Source organism: Tachypleus tridentatus, chromosome 9 (assembly GCF_004210375.1).
Source record: "Tachypleus tridentatus isolate NWPU-2018 chromosome 9, ASM421037v1, whole genome shotgun sequence".
Lineage (NCBI taxonomy): Eukaryota > Metazoa > Arthropoda > Merostomata > Xiphosura > Limulidae > Tachypleus > Tachypleus tridentatus.
This window is the reverse complement of record NC_134833.1, coordinates 155,707,014-155,724,015: the sequence shown is the minus strand read 5'-3', so window position 1 is coordinate 155,724,015 and position 17,002 is coordinate 155,707,014. Positions and strand designations below refer to the sequence as shown.

General features: G+C 36.1%; 2 long non-coding RNA genes and 3 other non-coding genes across 7 annotated transcripts in view; 1 reads left to right on the top strand and 4 right to left on the bottom strand.

Annotated features, from left to right (window-relative positions):
- LOC143226724 (uncharacterized) overlaps positions 1-17,002 on the top strand; it is a 165,170-nt gene that overhangs the window by 55,026 nt on the left and 93,142 nt on the right. The gene's annotated exons all lie outside the window — the stretch shown is intronic.
- Positions 1-17,002, bottom strand: part of LOC143226723 (uncharacterized) — a 137,861-nt gene that overhangs the window by 50,116 nt on the left and 70,743 nt on the right. The gene's annotated exons all lie outside the window — the stretch shown is intronic.
- Positions 1,199-1,285, bottom strand: TRNASTOP-UCA (transfer RNA opal suppressor (anticodon UCA)). Its single transcript has one exon. It is a non-coding gene; the product is annotated as a tRNA-Sec (tRNA).
- TRNASTOP-UCA (transfer RNA opal suppressor (anticodon UCA)) lies at positions 7,974-8,060 on the bottom strand. The gene has a single exon. It is a non-coding gene; the product is annotated as a tRNA-Sec (tRNA).
- On the bottom strand, positions 14,747-14,833 carry TRNASTOP-UCA (transfer RNA opal suppressor (anticodon UCA)). The gene has a single exon. It is a non-coding gene; the product is annotated as a tRNA-Sec (tRNA).

Genomic DNA, 17,002 nt, shown 5'->3' with positions numbered 1-17,002 from the left:
CGTTGCTCTAATCTCTTTTATGATGAGTGGAATTTTTAGCTCCCAACAGTGGTAAACGTTTCACCTGTTATAGCCAGGTCTATACACTTATCTGTTGACCAAAGTAAACATTAAACTTTATAAATTTCTGATTGTGGTTCTAATTCTTGCGAAAGTTATAATTATCAGGGATATGGCTATTACTGAAAGTTTATGGACGTTGCGTCCATTTCATGGACATATAAAAACTGAACAAATAAACGGGAAAAATAAAAGAAAAAATTTTAAATGAAAGCAGGGATCGTTTGTTATTTTAGAATTGCTATAAGTATCAAAAACAAAATAAATACTAAAATAAATATATACAAACAAGTGATACCAGTTGGATATGTTTTAAAACGATTCGTACATGAACAGAAGCAGTCTAAATTTTCCAGTGAAATTAAGGATTGAATATTATTTAAAAATTTCTCCAACCAGCATCTCTTTTGTTTGTACCTTTTATTGTTAAAATAGAAAGTAATTTTGTCTTCCAACGATGAAGTGTTTCATCAAAAATCTTCCCTTGATGACGAGAAACCCACTCGAAATATAAATGTATCTTAGTACGAATCTCCTTATCAGTAAAATCTTCTCTGTAAAAAATTATAGCCGCTTGTCTAATATCAGAGATAGAAACCTCTTTGCGAGATTGATGATGATGTAAGCTTCTGAATTGATGGGTTTTGTGTACATCAAATCTGAAGGAAAGGTTACCCGTCAAGAAAAGGAATGGTTACTGTTTTCTTAAAGTAATGTCTCAATGAAAGTATATTCTGCATTGACACATTGGGCTTTTCGGTAACTGTCTTGTAGCATGCTAACATTAATGTTAAATTTGTTTGCGTTATTACTGTTGTGTTTTAAGATACGATGTGAAGTTATTTGACCGCAATCAGTACCTTATAACACTCTCTATTTTAAGGAAATCACCCTATTATAAATATGTGCGTGGCACCGCTCTATTCACGAACTACATAAACGGTTATCTCGGTAGTATTGATACTTTTACCATAATCCGTTCAACGTCCCATGTTTAGAGGTTGGATGATGAAATAGACATATTTAAGGCATAAATGTAATTCTATTGCAATTACTAATTGCTCCATGAAAAAAAAAACAATAATATTCAGTAGATAACAACGTTGTATTTAAACGGTCAGTTTAAATAATAACACCCCGCCCAGAAGGTAGAATTGAACTACTCTGACGTTAATCAGCTACGGGTTTGAAGCCCGCACTCCGGACCACCGAAGATCATCTGGGCGGTAATATGGTATTCCTTGGTTCTATATATAATGATAAATTGGAAGTTTTTTATGTGTTTGGTGTGAAAGTCAAAATAGTTTAATTATTTCAACCTTTTAAAACTAAAATCAGTGAATTAAGTAAACAAGTAGTAAAAAGTAATTTTTCTTGAATTCTTATTAAAATAGTTTAGTTTAGTATTAACGAAATAAAATGTTATATGTCTTTTAAAGCAAACAATGAAACCTGTACTATTACTTTTATTTTATTCGTAGTTAGAGATGTTCACGACGTCTAGTAGTAAGTTTCTCAACCATGACGCTTTCTTGTTCGAGAGTTTTCCTTGTTTGTCGTCGAATTTATACATGATGACGTGTAGTGAAGTATCTTATAAATGTTTGGAAGAGCGACCACTGTAGTTTAACGGTATATTTTTTTGTAATGTAGCACAAAAAATTTTATGGTAAAGAGAAAGATATTTCGCACTTAATAAAAAATATACTTGATTTGCCAATGACCAGTATTCGCTATTCAATATGGCGGATGATGATACTCACAACCATGCCCATGACACGCTCGTGCTGACTAGAAGTGTTCCAGCGTCATGCGGAGTGCGAGGCGTATCATCTCTAATATTAATGCTACGCCAGAAAGTGATGGTTTGAGTAACCAAGTTCAACCTTCCGTTGAAGTTAGTACAGCTGACATTCTACAACAGGCTTTTCAAGAAGCGTCTGAAGAACTTGAACAAATTACTGTATTATATGAAAATGTTGGTATTGCAGACGTTTATGGTCAATTCTCAAGAAATGATGAACTCGCTGTTACTGTTGGAGACTCTTCCAACATTCATATTAATCGTGTTAATTCACAAAATGTTGAAAAATGGTCTTAGTATATCCAACGTGACTAATAATGTTGGGCTAGTCAACAGACAAGATGTTGACAGTAACAACAGTATTGTTAATGACAAAAGGAAACGAGTCCTAATTTAGAAGTAAGAGCACTGCCGCTTGGAAGTGAAATTCAAAATGTGAATTCTGTGTGTTCAGATCTTGTTAACCAAATAGTAGCAGTTGATGGGACCAATGGAGTAAGACTAATCAACAGTGGTGATTTTCTAAGTACAAACAATCATAATGTTCAGCTTTATGATCTACAGAGTTTCATTGTAGCAATTCCTGATGTGACCGATGGACTTACTGATAATATTTCTTTTGTAGCACCTGGTTTGTAAGGAAATTCTTCCTTGGTCAGCCCGCTTCCTGACGGTGTGTCTGTTATTGCACAGGGGTTATCAGAAAATTCATCTGTAGAATCCCTGTGTGATGTGTCATTTACAACAGTGCCTGCAAGTTCAACTTTTACTACGTGTAGTGCCAGCAGTAGACATATCAGTACAATATCAAGAACAACTAGCTTACCACTACCAGTCTCAACATCGGAGGTTTTCTCTGTTGTATCTCAGAGTTTGTCAGGAAATTCACAGACTATATCAGTGGTTCCACGTAGTTTGGAACAACCTTTCAGTCTTTCTGTGACACAAGCGACGTTGCCAGATGAAGGTTTAAAGCACATTCAGAGATTTCCTATTTCTGGAGGCTTGCAGAATGTGTTTCCAAGTGTTTCACCCTGCCGAAAAACAAGTTATTTGTGGAAAATAAAATTAATTATTTTATATCGATTATTTCATAACTGTTTTTATATACTCTTCAAAAGAAGAAACGCAAAAGGACATTTTTGTTATTTTAAAGAGAAATGTATGTTATAAGGTTACAAGCTCAGAGTATGTGATGTTACACGTGTTAAGGCACTGTTTGTCAGACCAAAATGACAATAAAAGTTGTGCACTTTGAAAACGGAGGAAAACATTGATTTTCGCCAAAACGCATGCGTGTCCAATAAATTTGTTTGAGAGATCTGCATGTTCTGAAAGTGCAACATGTGCAAAATCCCTATAAAGTGACGGGTGCTCGGTTTCCATAGCTCAGTGTTAAGCCACCGACACGCAATACAGTTACGCCAAGACTGACTGAAGCACAAGGCAACAACGCCATTGGTCGCTTGGAAGTAGGCGAATCTCGATCAGATGTTGCCAGAGCTGTGAATGTCTACCCAAGCACCATGACTAGGCTATGGAATCGTCACCAACAACATGGATCAACTTGTGACCGTCCACGATCTGGCAGACCTCGTGTGACCACGTCCGCAGAAGATCGCAACATCCGGTTACGTCACCTTCTAGATAGGACCACCACTGCGAAGTCTACTGCTTCAACTATACCAGGGCTGCGTGCGATTTCCGATCAGACCGTACGCAACCGTCTACGAGATTCTTAGGCCCCATCATGGTGAACGTCTACGACGTTTTTCAACATGACAGCGCCTGTCCTCACACAGCCCGACTCACCACTGTCTTCTTGAGACACTACAACATCAACGTTTTCACCTGGCCCTCCAGATAACCAGATTTAAACCCCATCGACCATCTTTGGGACGAGTTGTACCGACGTCTGCGACGTCGACAACCTCAACCGCAGACTCTACTACTCAGCTTGCAGCTGCTTTGCAGGCTGAGTGGACAGCCATTCCACAGGATGTGATTCGTCATCTCATTGCTTCCATGGGCAGGAGATGCCAAGCAGTTATTGATGCTCACGGGGGGCATATTCGTTATTGACGTTGAGTGACGTTAAACTTCACCTAGTGAGCGTGGACTTCGCCTTTGCAGACTTTGGATGTTCAGCAGTGAATGTGCAAAGTTTCACACATGTCATACAGAACTACCCGGAATAAACTTGTTAAAAATTTGTCTCATATTTTGCCTTTTGCGTTTCTTTTTTTGAAGAGTATATATTTCTACATTTCTTGATGAATCAGTACTAGACTTAATATAGTGAAGAAAACGTGATGAAGAAGGTAAGGTTTGGTTGAGGATTAGACCGCCTGTTTCTTTCTATACATGAGCGCCTTAATAATTGTTTCTTTAATCCTTATCGGTTACCATGTTTCTTGATCCCTCAACACCAAACTAGACAGTGGGAATCATAATAACACGAAAAAGGTTATCAAGGACAATGGTATAATTTCGTTAATAACTGCTGTACCTCATCTGTCAAGTTGACTTAAGGACATAAGAAAGACCATAAAGTGGGATAAACCCCTATCGAATTTCATACTGAAAGAAGTAGTAAAAAACAATATGTCTTTTCTTTCTGTTATTTTTACCTTTATGAATTTTTGTTGAACATTTAATCATTATTATGTTAAAATGGAAGCAAAATTTCTCATGGTTTTTTGGAAACGAGATTTTTTATCTCTAGTCCAATGGACGGTACTCCAGATAGTATTAAGTAAAGATATTTTTATTAGAACAGGATTCAAACTTAATAGAAATATGTATTACTATAAGTAAATAGAGAAAAAATTATATAGTGTCAGATATCAAAATCTGTGTGTGTTTACTTCGGTAAAATCAGTGTTTGAATACTTTTATCATAATCCAATTAACATCTCACGAGATACTTAACTCGTTGAATGTTTGCTTCGAAAAACAAAATAGTGGTACAGCTTGTATAAACGTAATGGTAAAATAATTTATAAATATCCGAAGATAAAGTTTTCAGTTATCATTTGAAGAGAAAGAATCAACTCTCAATGTTATGTACGTAAGTCGTCTCTAATGTAGAATTGAACTACTCTGATGTTAATTAGCTCTGGTTTGTACCCTGCACCTAGACCACCAAAGATCATCTGGGGAAATGTAAAATTATATCTTTGGTTTATATGTCTAGGTGAATCTCTTGTATATTTACACGTTTGGTGTCATTACTGAGACGGCTTAACAACGTTAATATTTTCAAATAAAATCAGGAATCTAAATATGCGGACGAAGTTTGCGGTGGGCGGTGATGACTAGCTGCTTTATTCTAGTCTTACACTGTCAAATAGTTACCTGTTAGCTGGTTTGTTATTTTTTTACACAAGAACAATTGTCAAGCTTGACACTAAGCTGTACAAGTTTTGTATTAAGTTATCGTGATATTTGTAGACTGGTTCGTAACACTAAAACGTTGCTCTAATCTCTTTATGATGAGTGGAATTTTAGCTCCCAACAGTGGTAAACGTTTCACCTGTTATAGCCAGGTCTATACACTTATCTGTTGACCAAAGTAAACATTAAACTTTATAAATTTCTGATTGTGGTTCTAATTCTTGCGAAAGTTATAATTATCAGGGATATGGCTATTACTGAAAGTTTATGGACGTTGCGTCCATTTCATGGACATATAAAAACTGAACAAATAAACGGGAAAAATAAAAGAAAATTTTAAATGAAAGCAGGGATCGTTTGTTATTTTAGAATTGCTATAAGTATCAAAAAACAAAATAAATACTAAAATAAATATATACAAACAAGTGATACCAGTTGGATATGTTTTAAAACGATTCGTACATGTGAACGAAGCAGTCTAAATTTTCCAGTGAAATTAAGGATTGAATATTATTTAAAAATTTCTCCAACCAGCATCGCTTTGTTTGTGTACCTTTTATTGTTAAATTTATTTTGTTTTGGGCCTGACATGGCCAGGTGGTTAGGGCTCTGGACTCGTAATCTGAGTGTCGCGGGTTCGAATCCCCGTCACATTAAACATGTTCGCTGTTTCAGCCGTGGAATAGTTATAATGTGGAGTCAATCCCACTATTCATTGATAAAAGGGTAGCTCAAAAGTTGAGCTTACATTGCTTAGTTAGGGACGGTTAGCACTGATAGCCTTCATGTAGCTTTGCGTGAAATTCAAACAAAAACAAATATTCTCTTTCAAATATTTCTATGTATAAACACCGATCTCTACTCTTCCGTTAAACTTTTATTTCTCTTCCTATTTTATACCTGCTCATCAGGAATTTTGGTCACATTTCTTGACTAACCAGGTCCGTGCGCAAAATGTTTTAAAGAGGAGTTCCAATTTGTGAGATCAAAAGCCAACACATACTGTACAAGTAAAGTCTAGTACTTGCTTCCTTAAAATATTTTGTTCTAAATACGTTCTAAGATATTAAGTTTGAAAGCCATTTTACAAGAACAATTTTATGGCTCTTTACATAAATTCTTCAAGTATCCCGTGGAAAGTCAACAAATCATTATCCTGTTTAAATACTGCATGGAGAACTAGAATTACCTTAAAATAAATATATACGTTTTATTATAGTAAAATACTGTATTATCTAAATGCAGAGTAGTTATTAATTGTTAAATTACATTATTAATTGAAATATCTCTGTACAGCAATAGTATATTAGCTGTTTCAGTCATTGGTTACCGTGTACGTACATGTACACACTATTGAAACTACATATCAGCATGCTTCCTTTTCTTGGTACGGCCTGGCATGCTCGCCCTTCTGTCGGGAAAGGGGCGTTGTAATGTTTCGATAAATTCCACTATTCGTCGGTAAAAGTGTAGCCCAAGAGTTTACGGTGGGTGATGATGACTAGCTGCCTTCCCTCTAGTCTTACTCTGCTAAATTAGGGACGGTAAGCGCAGATAGCCCTCGAGTAGCTTACGTGAAATTAAACAAACAAACAAATCATTCTCTTAAGGTTCGTTTCCATGTTTATATGCAGTTTGAATGTTGATTGCAGTGTCGTAATGATTATGGATAAAAGTTAGAATATAAAATCTTTCTTGTCTTCTGTCCATCTAGAACCAGGTTTTGACATATGACTTTGTTTTCATTTGTTAAGTTTTACAACTTGCTTTAATGTGCCTTCCAAGGCAGAGACGTCAACAATAGAAATGGCCCAGACATATCTCTGAACCTTTGAAAGAGTCTGTATACATCTTAATCGAATATTCATAAGACGAAGAACAGATACTAAACATTCACATGAACATGAACTTAGTGGCAGTGTTGGAAAGAGTTTCAGTAAGCGAAAAATATTTGGTACATTGAAGTACGTTTAAACAATCAACCAGAATGTGAAGCCTATCCTAGAAAGGTATAGAAAGTAATTTTGTCTTCCAACGATGAAGTGTTTCATCAAAAATCTTCCCTTGATGACGAGAAACCCACTCGAAATATAAATGTATCTTAGTACGAATCTCCTTATCAGTAAAATCTTCTCTGTAAAAAATTATAGCTTGTCTAATATCAGAGATAGAAACCTCTTTTGCGAGATTAGATGATGTAAGCTTCTGAATTGATGGTTTTCGTGTACATCAAATCTGAAGGAAAGGTTACCCGTCAAGAAAAGGAATGGTTACTGTTTTCTTAAAGTAATGCTCCACGAAAGTATATTCTGCATTGACACATTGGGCTTTTCGGTAACTGTCTTGTAGCATGCTAACATTAATGTTAAATTTGTTTGCGGCATTACTGTTGTGTTTTAAGATACGATGTGAAGTTATTTGACCGCAATCAGTACCTTATAACACTCTTATTTTAAGGAAATCACCCTATTATAAATATGTGCGTGGCACCGCTCTATTCACGAACTACATAAACGGTTATCTCGGTATTATTGATACTTTTACCATAATCCGTTCAACGTCCCATGTTTAGAGGTTGGATGATGAAATAGACATATTTAAGGCATAAATGTAATTCTATTGCAATTAATAATTGCTCCATGAAAAAAAAACAACAATAATATTCAGTAGATAACAACGTTGTATTTAAACGGTCAGTTTAAATAACAACACTCGCCCAGAAGGTAGAATTGAACTACTCTGACGTTAATCAGCTACGGGTTTGAAGCCCGCACTCCGGACCACCGAAGATCATCTGGGCGGTAATATGGTATTCCTTGGTTCTATATATAATGATAAATTGGAAGTTTTTTATGTGTTTGGTGTGAAAGTCAAAATAGTTTAATTATTTCAACCTTTTAAAACTAAAATCAGTGAATTAAGTAAACAAGTAAGTAAAGTAATTTTTCTTGAATTCTTATTAAAATAGTTTAGTTTAGTATTAACGAAATAAAATGTTATATGTCTTTTAAAGCAAACAATGAAACCTGTACTATTACTTTTATTTTATTCGTAGTTAGAGATGTTCACGACGTCTAGTAGTAAGTTTCTCAACCATGACGCTTTCTTGTTCGAGAGTTTTCCTTGTTTGTCGTCGAATTTATACATGATGACGTGTAGTGAAGTATCTTATAAATGTTTGGAAGAGCGACCACTGTAGTTTAACGGTATATTTTTTATTGTAATGTAGCACAAAAAAATTTTATGGTAAAGAGAAAGATATTTCGCACTTAATAAAAAAAAATATACTTGATTTGCCAATGACCAGTATTCGCTATTCAATATGGCGGATGATGACACTCACAACCATGCCCATGACACGCTCGTGCTGACTAGAAGTGTTCCAGCGTCATGCGGAGGAAGTGCGAGGCGTATCATCTCTAATATTAATGCTACGCCAGAAAGTGATGGTTTGAGTAACCAAGTTCAACCTTCCGTTGAAGTTAGTACAGCTGACATTCTACAACAGGCTTTTCAAGAAGCGTCTGAAGAACTTGAACAAATTACTGTATTATATGAAAATGTTGGTATTGCAGACGTTTATGGTCAATTCTCAAGAAATGATGAACTCGCTGTTACTGTTGGAGACTCTTCCAACATTCATATTAATCGTGTTAATTCACAAAATGTTGAAAATGGTCTTAGTATATCCAACGTGACTAATAATGTTGGGCTAGTCAACAGACAAGATGTTGACAGTAACAACAGTATTGTTAATGACAAAAAGGAAACGAGTCCTAATTTAGAAGTAAGAGCACTGCCGCTTGGAAGTGAAATTCAAAATGTGAATTCTGTGTGTTCAGATCTTGTTAACCAAATAGTAGCAGTTGATGGGACCAATGGAGTAAGACTAATCAACAGTGGTGATTTTCTAAGTACAAACAATCATAATGTTCAGCTTTATGATCTACAGAGTTTCATTGTAGCAATTCCTGATGTGACCGATGGACTTACTGATAATATTTCTTTTGTAGCACCTGGTTTGTAAGGAAATTCTTCCTTGGTCAGCCCGCTTCCTGACGGTGTGTCTGTTATTGCACAGGGTTATCAGAAAATTCATCTGTAGAATCCTGTGTGATGTGTCATTTACAACAGTGCCTGCAAGTTCAATTTTACTACGTGTAGTGCCAGCAGTAGACATATCAGTACAATATCAAGAACAACTAGCTTACCACTACCAGTCTCAACATCGGAGGTTTTCTCTGTTGTATCTCAGAGTTTGTCAGGAAATTCACAGACTATATCAGTGGTTCCACGTAGTTTGGAACAACCTTCAGTCTTTCTGTGACACAAGCGACGTTGCCAGATGAAGGTTTAAAGCACATTCAGAGATTTCCTATTTCTGGAGGCTTGCAGAATGTGTTTCCAAGTGTTTCACCCTGCCGAAAAACAAGTTATTTGTGGAAAATAAAATTAATTATTTTATATCGATTATTTCATAACTGTTTTTTATATACTCTTCAAAAGAAGAAACGCAAAAGGACATTTTTGTTATTTTAAAGAGAAATGTATGTTATAAGGTTACAAGCTCAGAGTATGTGATGTTACACGTGTTAAGGCACTGTTTGTCAGACCAAAATGACAATAAAAGTTGTGCACTTTGAAAACGGAGGAAAACATTGGATTTTCGCCAAAACGCATGCGTGTCCAATAAATTTGTTTGAGAGATCTGCATGTTCTGAAAGTGCAACATGTGCAAAATCCCTATAAAAGTGACGGGTGCTCGGTTTCCATAGCTCAGTGTTAAGCCACCGACACGCAATACAGTTACGCCAAGACTGACTGAAGCACAAGGCAACAACGCCATTGGTCGCTTGGAAGTAGGCGAATCTCGATCAGATGTTGCCAGAGCTGTGAATGTCTACCCAAGCACCATGACTAGGCTATGGAATCGTCACCAACAACATGGATCAACTTGTGACCGTCCACGATCTGGCAGACCTCGTGTGACCACGTCCGCAGAAGATCGCAACATCCGGTTACGTCACCTTCTAGATAGGACCACCACTGCGAAGTCTACTGCTTCAACTATACCAGGGCTGCGTGCGATTTCCGATCAGACCGTACGCAACCGTCTACGAGATTCTTAGGCCCCATCATGGTGAACGTCTACGACGTTTTCAACATGACAGCGCCTGTCCTCACACAGCCCGACTCACCACTGTCTTCTTGAGACACTACAACATCAACGTTTTCACCTGGCCCTCCAGATAACCAGATTTAAACCCCATCGACCATCTTTGGGACGAGTTGGACCGACGTCTGCGACGTCGACAACCTCAACCGCAGACTCTACCTCAGCTTGCAGCTGCTTTGCAGGCTGAGTGGACAGCCATTCCACAGGATGTGATTCGTCATCTCATTGCTTCCATGGGCAGGAGATGCCAAGCAGTTATTGATGCTCACGGGGGGCATATTCGTTATTGACGTTGAGTGACGTTAAACTTCACCTAGTGAGCGTGGACTTCGCCTTTGCAGACTTTGGATGTTCAGCAGTGAATGTGCAAAGTTTCACACATGTCATACAGAACTACCCGGAATAAACTTGTTAAAAATTTGTCTCATATTTTGCCTTTTGCGTTTCTTTTTTGAAGAGTATATATTTCTACATTTCTTGATGAATCAGTACTAGACTTAATATAGTGAAGAAAACGTGATGAAGAAGGTAAGGTTTGGTTGAGGATTAGACCGCCTGTTTCTTTCTATACATGAGCGCCTTAATAATTGTTTCTTTAATCCTTATCGGTTACCATGTTTCTTGATCCCTCAACACCAAACTAGACAGTGGGAATCATAATAACACGAAAAGGTTATCAAGGACAATGGTATAATTTCGTTAATAACTGCTGTACCTCATCTGTCAAGTTGACTTAAGGACATAAGAAAGACCATAAAGTGGGATAAACCCTATCGAATTTCATACTGAAAGAAGTAGTAAAAACAATATGTCTTTCTTTCTGTTATTTTTACCTTTATGAATTTTTGTTGAACATTTAATCATTATTATGTTAAAAATGGAAGCAAAATTTCTCATGGTTTTTTGGAAACGAGATTTTTTATCTCTAGTCCAATGGACGGTACTCAGATAGTATTAAGTAAAGATATTTTTATTAGAACAGGATTCAAACTTAATAGAAATATGTATTACTATAAGTAAATAGAGAAAAATTATATAGTGTCAGATATCAAAATCTGTGTGTGTTTACTTCGGTAAAATCAGTGTTTGAATACTTTTATCATAATCCAATTAACATCTCACGAGATACTTAACTCGTTGAATGTTTGCTTCGAAAAACAAAATAGTGGTACAGCTTGTATAAACGTAATGGTAAAATAATTTATAAATATCCGAAGATAAAGTTTTCAGTTATCATTTGAAGAGAAAGAATCAACTCTCAATGTTATGTACGTAAGTCGTCTCTAATGTAGAATTGAACTACTCTGATGTTAATTAGCTCCGGGTTTGTACCCGCACTCTAGACCACCAAAGATCATCTGGGAAATGTAAAATTATATCTTTGGTTTATATGTCTAGGTGAATCTCTTGTATATTTACACGTTTGGTGTCATTACTGAGACGGCTTAACAACGTTAATATTTTCAAATAAAATCAGGAATCTAAATATGCGGACGAAGTTTGCGGTGGGCGGTGATGACTAGCTGCTTTATTCTAGTCTTACACTGTCAAATAGTTACCTGTTAGCTGGTTTGTTATTTTTTACACAAGAACAATTGTCAAGCTTGACACTAAGCTGTACAAGTTTTGTATTAAGTTATCGTGATATTTGTAGACTGGTTCGTAACACTAAAACGTTGCTCTAATCTCTTTATGATGAGTGGAATTTTTAGCTCCCAACAGTGGTAAACGTTTCACCTGTTATAGCCAGGTCTATACACTTATCTGTTGACCAAAGTAAACATTAAACTTTATAAATTTCTGATTGTGGTTCTAATTCTTGCGAAAGTTATAATTATCAGGGATATGGCTATTACTGAAAGTTTATGGACGTTGCGTCCATTTCATGGACATATAAAAACTGAACAAATAAACGGGAAAAATAAAAGAAAATTTTTTAAATGAAAGCAGGGATCGTTTGTTATTTTAGAATTGCTATAAGTATCAAAAACAAAATAAATACTAAAATAAATATATACAAACAAGTGATACCAGTTGGATATGTTTTAAAACGATTCGTACATGTGAACGAAGCAGTCTAAATTTTCCAGTGAAATTAAGGATTGAATATTATTTAAAAATTTCTCCAACCAGCATCGCTTTGTTTGTGTACCTTTTATTGTTAAATTTATTTTGTTTTGGGCCTGACATGGCCAGGTGGTTAGGGCTCTGGACTCGTAATCTGAGTGTCGCGGGTTCGAATCCCCGTCACATTAAACATGTTCGCTGTTTCAGCCGTGGAATAGTTATAATGTGGAGTCAATCCCACTATTCATTGATAAAGGGTAGCTCAAAAGTTGAGCTTACATTGCTTAGTTAGGGACGGTTAGCACTGATAGCCTTCATGTAGCTTTGCGTGAAATTCAAACAAAAACAAATATTCTCTTTCAAATATTTCTATGTATAAACACCGATCTCTACTTTCCGTTAAACTTTTATTTCTCTTTCCTATTTTTATACCTGCTCATCAGGAATTTTGGTCACATTTCTTGACTAACCAGGTCCGTGCGCAAAATGTTTTAAAGAGGAGTTCAATTTGTGAGATCAAAAGCCAACACATACTGTACAAGTAAAGTCTAGTACTTGCTTCCTTAAAATATTTTGTTCTAAATACGTTCTAAGATATTAAGTTTGAAAGCCATTTTACAAGAACAATTTTATGGCTCTTTACATAAATTCTTCAAGTATCCCGTGGAAAGTCAACAAATCATTATCCTGTTTAAATACTGCATGGAGAACTAGAATTACCTTAAAATAAATATATACGTTTTATTATAGTAAAATACTGTATTATCTAAATGCAGAGTAGTTATTAATTGTTAAATTACATTATTAATTGAAATATCTCTGTACAGCAATAGTATATTAGCTGTTTCAGTCATTGGTTACCGTGTACGTACATGTACACACTATTGAAACTACATATCAGCATGCTTCCTTTTCTTGGTACGGCCCGGCATGCTCGCCCTTTCTGTCGGGAAAGGGGGCGTTGTAATGTTTCGATAAATTCCACTATTCGTCGGTAAAAGTGTAGCCCAAGAGTTTACGGTGGGTGATGATGACTAGCTGCCTTCCCTCTAGTCTTACTCTGCTAAATTAGGGACGGTAAGCGCAGATAGCCCTCGAGTAGCTTACGTGAAATTAAACAAACAAACAAATCATTCTCTTAAGGTTCGTTTCCATGTTTATATGCAGTTTGAATGTTGATTGCAGTGTCGTAATGATTATGGATAAAAGTTAGAATATAAAATCTTTCTTGTCTTCTGTCCATCTAGAACCAGGTTTTGACATATGACTTTGTTTTCATTTGTTAAGTTTTACAACTTGCTTTAATGTGCCTTCCAAGGCAGAGACGTCAACAATAGAAATGGCCCAGACATATCTCTGAACCTTTGAAAGAGTCTGTATACATCTTAATCGAATATTCATAAGACGAAGAACAGATACTAAACATTCACATGAACATGAACTTAGTGGCAGTGTTGGAAAGAGTTTCAGTAAGCGAAAATATTTGGTACATTGAAGTACGTTTAAACAATCAACCAGAATGTGAAGCCTATCCTAGAAAGGTATAGAAAGTAATTTTGTCTTCCAACGATGAAGTGTTTCATCAAAAATCTTCCCTTGATGACGAGAAACCCACTCGAAATATAAATGTATCTTAGTACGAATCTCCTTATCAGTAAAATCTTCTCTGTAAAAAATTATAGCTTGTCTAATATCAGAGATAGAAACCTCTTTTGCGAGATTAGATGATGTAAGCTTCTGAATTGATGGTTTTCGTGTACATCAAATCTGAAGGAAAGGTTACCCGTCAAGAAAAGGAATGGTTACTGTTTTCTTAAAGTAATGCTCCACGAAAGTATATTCTGCATTGACACATTGGGCTTTTCGGTAACTGTCTTGTAGCATGCTAACATTAATGTTAAATTTGTTTGCGGCATTACTGTTGTGTTTTAAGATACGATGTGAAGTTATTTGACCGCAATCAGTACCTTATAACACTCTTATTTTAAGGAAATCACCCTATTATAAATATGTGCGTGGCACCGCTCTATTCACGAACTACATAAACGGTTATCTCGGTATTATTGATACTTTTACCATAATCCGTTCAACGTCCCATGTTTAGAGGTTGGATGATGAAATAGACATATTTAAGGCATAAATGTAATTCTATTGCAATTAATAATTGCTCCATGAAAAAAACAACAATAATATTCAGTAGATAACAACGTTGTATTTAAACGGTCAGTTTAAATAATAACACTCGCCCAGAAGGTAGAATTGAACTACTCTGACGTTAATCAGCTACGGGTTTGAAGCCCGCACTCCGGACCACCGAAGATCATCTGGGCGGTAATATGGTATTCCTTGGTTCTATATATAATGATAAATTGGAAGTTTTTTATGTGTTTGGTGTGAAAGTCAAAATAGTTTAATTATTTCAACCTTTTAAAACTAAAATCAGTGAATTAAGTAAACAAGTAAGTAAAGTAATTTTCTTGAATTCTTATTAAAATAGTTTAGTTTAGTATTAACGAAATAAAATGTTATATGTCTTTTAAAGCAAACAATGAAACCTGTACTATTACTTTTTATTTTATTCGTAGTTAGAGATGTTCACGACGTCTAGTAGTAAGTTTCTCAACCATGACGCTTTCTTGTTCGAGAGTTTTCCTTGTTTGTCGTCGAATTTATACATGATGACGTGTAGTGAAGTATCTTATAAATGTTTGGAAGAGCGACCACTGTAGTTTAACGGTATATTTTTTATTGTAATGTAGCACAAAAAATTTTATGGTAAAGAGAAAGATATTTCGCACTTAATAAAAAAATATACTTGATTTGCCAATGACCAGTATTCGCTATTCAATATGGCGGATGATGACACTCACAACCATGCCCATGACACGCTCGTGCTGACTAGAAGTGTTCCAGCGTCATGCGGAGGAAGTGCGAGGCGTATCATCTCTAATATTAATGCTACGCCAGAAAGTGATGGTTTGAGTAACCAAGTTCAACCTTCCGTTGAAGTTAGTACAGCTGACATTCTACAACAGGCTTTTCAAGAAGCGTCTGAAGAACTTGAACAAATTACTGTATTATATGAAAATGTTGGTATTGCAGACGTTTATGGTCAATTCTCAAGAAATGATGAACTCGCTGTTACTGTTGGAGACTCTTCCAACATTCATATTAATCGTGTTAATTCACAAAATGTTGAAAATGGTCTTAGTATATCCAACGTGACTAATAATGTTGGGCTAGTCAACAGACAAGATGTTGACAGTAACAACAGTATTGTTAATGACAAAAAGGAAACGAGTCCTAATTTAGAAGTAAGAGCACTGCCGCTTGGAAGTGAAATTCAAAATGTGAATTCTGTGTGTTCAGATCTTGTTAACCAAATAGTAGCAGTTGATGGGACCAATGGGTAAGACTAATCAACAGTGGTGATTTTCTAAGTACAAACAATCATAATGTTCAGCTTTATGATCTACAGAGTTTCATTGTAGCAATTCCTGATGTGACCGATGGACTTACTGATAATATTTCTTTTGTAGCACCTGGTTTGTAAGGAAATTCTTCCTTGGTCAGCCCGCTTCCTGACGGTGTGTCTGTTATTGCACAGGGGTTATCAGAAAATTCATCTGTAGAATCCCTGTGTGATGTGTCATTTACAACAGTGCCTGCAAGTTCAATTTTTACTACGTGTAGTGCCAGCAGTAGACATATCAGTACAATATCAAGAACAACTAGCTTACCACTACCAGTCTCAACATCGGAGGTTTTCTCTGTTGTATCTCAGAGTTTGTCAGGAAATTCACAGACTATATCAGTGGTTCCACGTAGTTTGGAACAACCTTTCAGTCTTTCTGTGACACAAGCGACGTTGCCAGATGAAGGTTTAAAGCACATTCAGAGATTTCCTATTTCTGGAGGCTTGCAGAATGTGTTTCCAAGTGTTTCACCCTGCCGAAAAACAAGTTATTTGTGGAAAATAAAATTAATTATTTTATATCGATTATTTCATAACTGTTTTTTATATACTCTTCAAAAGAAGAAACGCAAAAGGACATTTTTGTTATTTTAAAGAGAAATGTATGTTATAAGGTTACAAGCTCAGAGTATGTGATGTTACACGTGTTAAGGCACTGTTTGTCAGACCAAAATGACAATAAAAGTTGTGCACTTTGAAAACGGAGGAAAACATTGGATTTTCGCCAAAACGCATGCGTGTCCAATAAATTTGTTTGAGAGATCTGCATGTTCTGAAAGTGCAACATGTGCAAAATCCCTATAAAGTGACGGGTGCTCGGTTTCCATAGCTCAGTGTTAAGCCACCGACACGCAATACAGTTACGCCAAGACTGACTGAAGCACAAGGCAACAACGCCATTGGTCGCTTGGAAGTAGGCGAATCTCGATCAGATGTTGCCAGAGCTGTGAATGTCTACCCAAGCACCATGACTAGGCTATGGAATCGTCACCAACAACATGGATCAACTTGTGACCGTCCACGA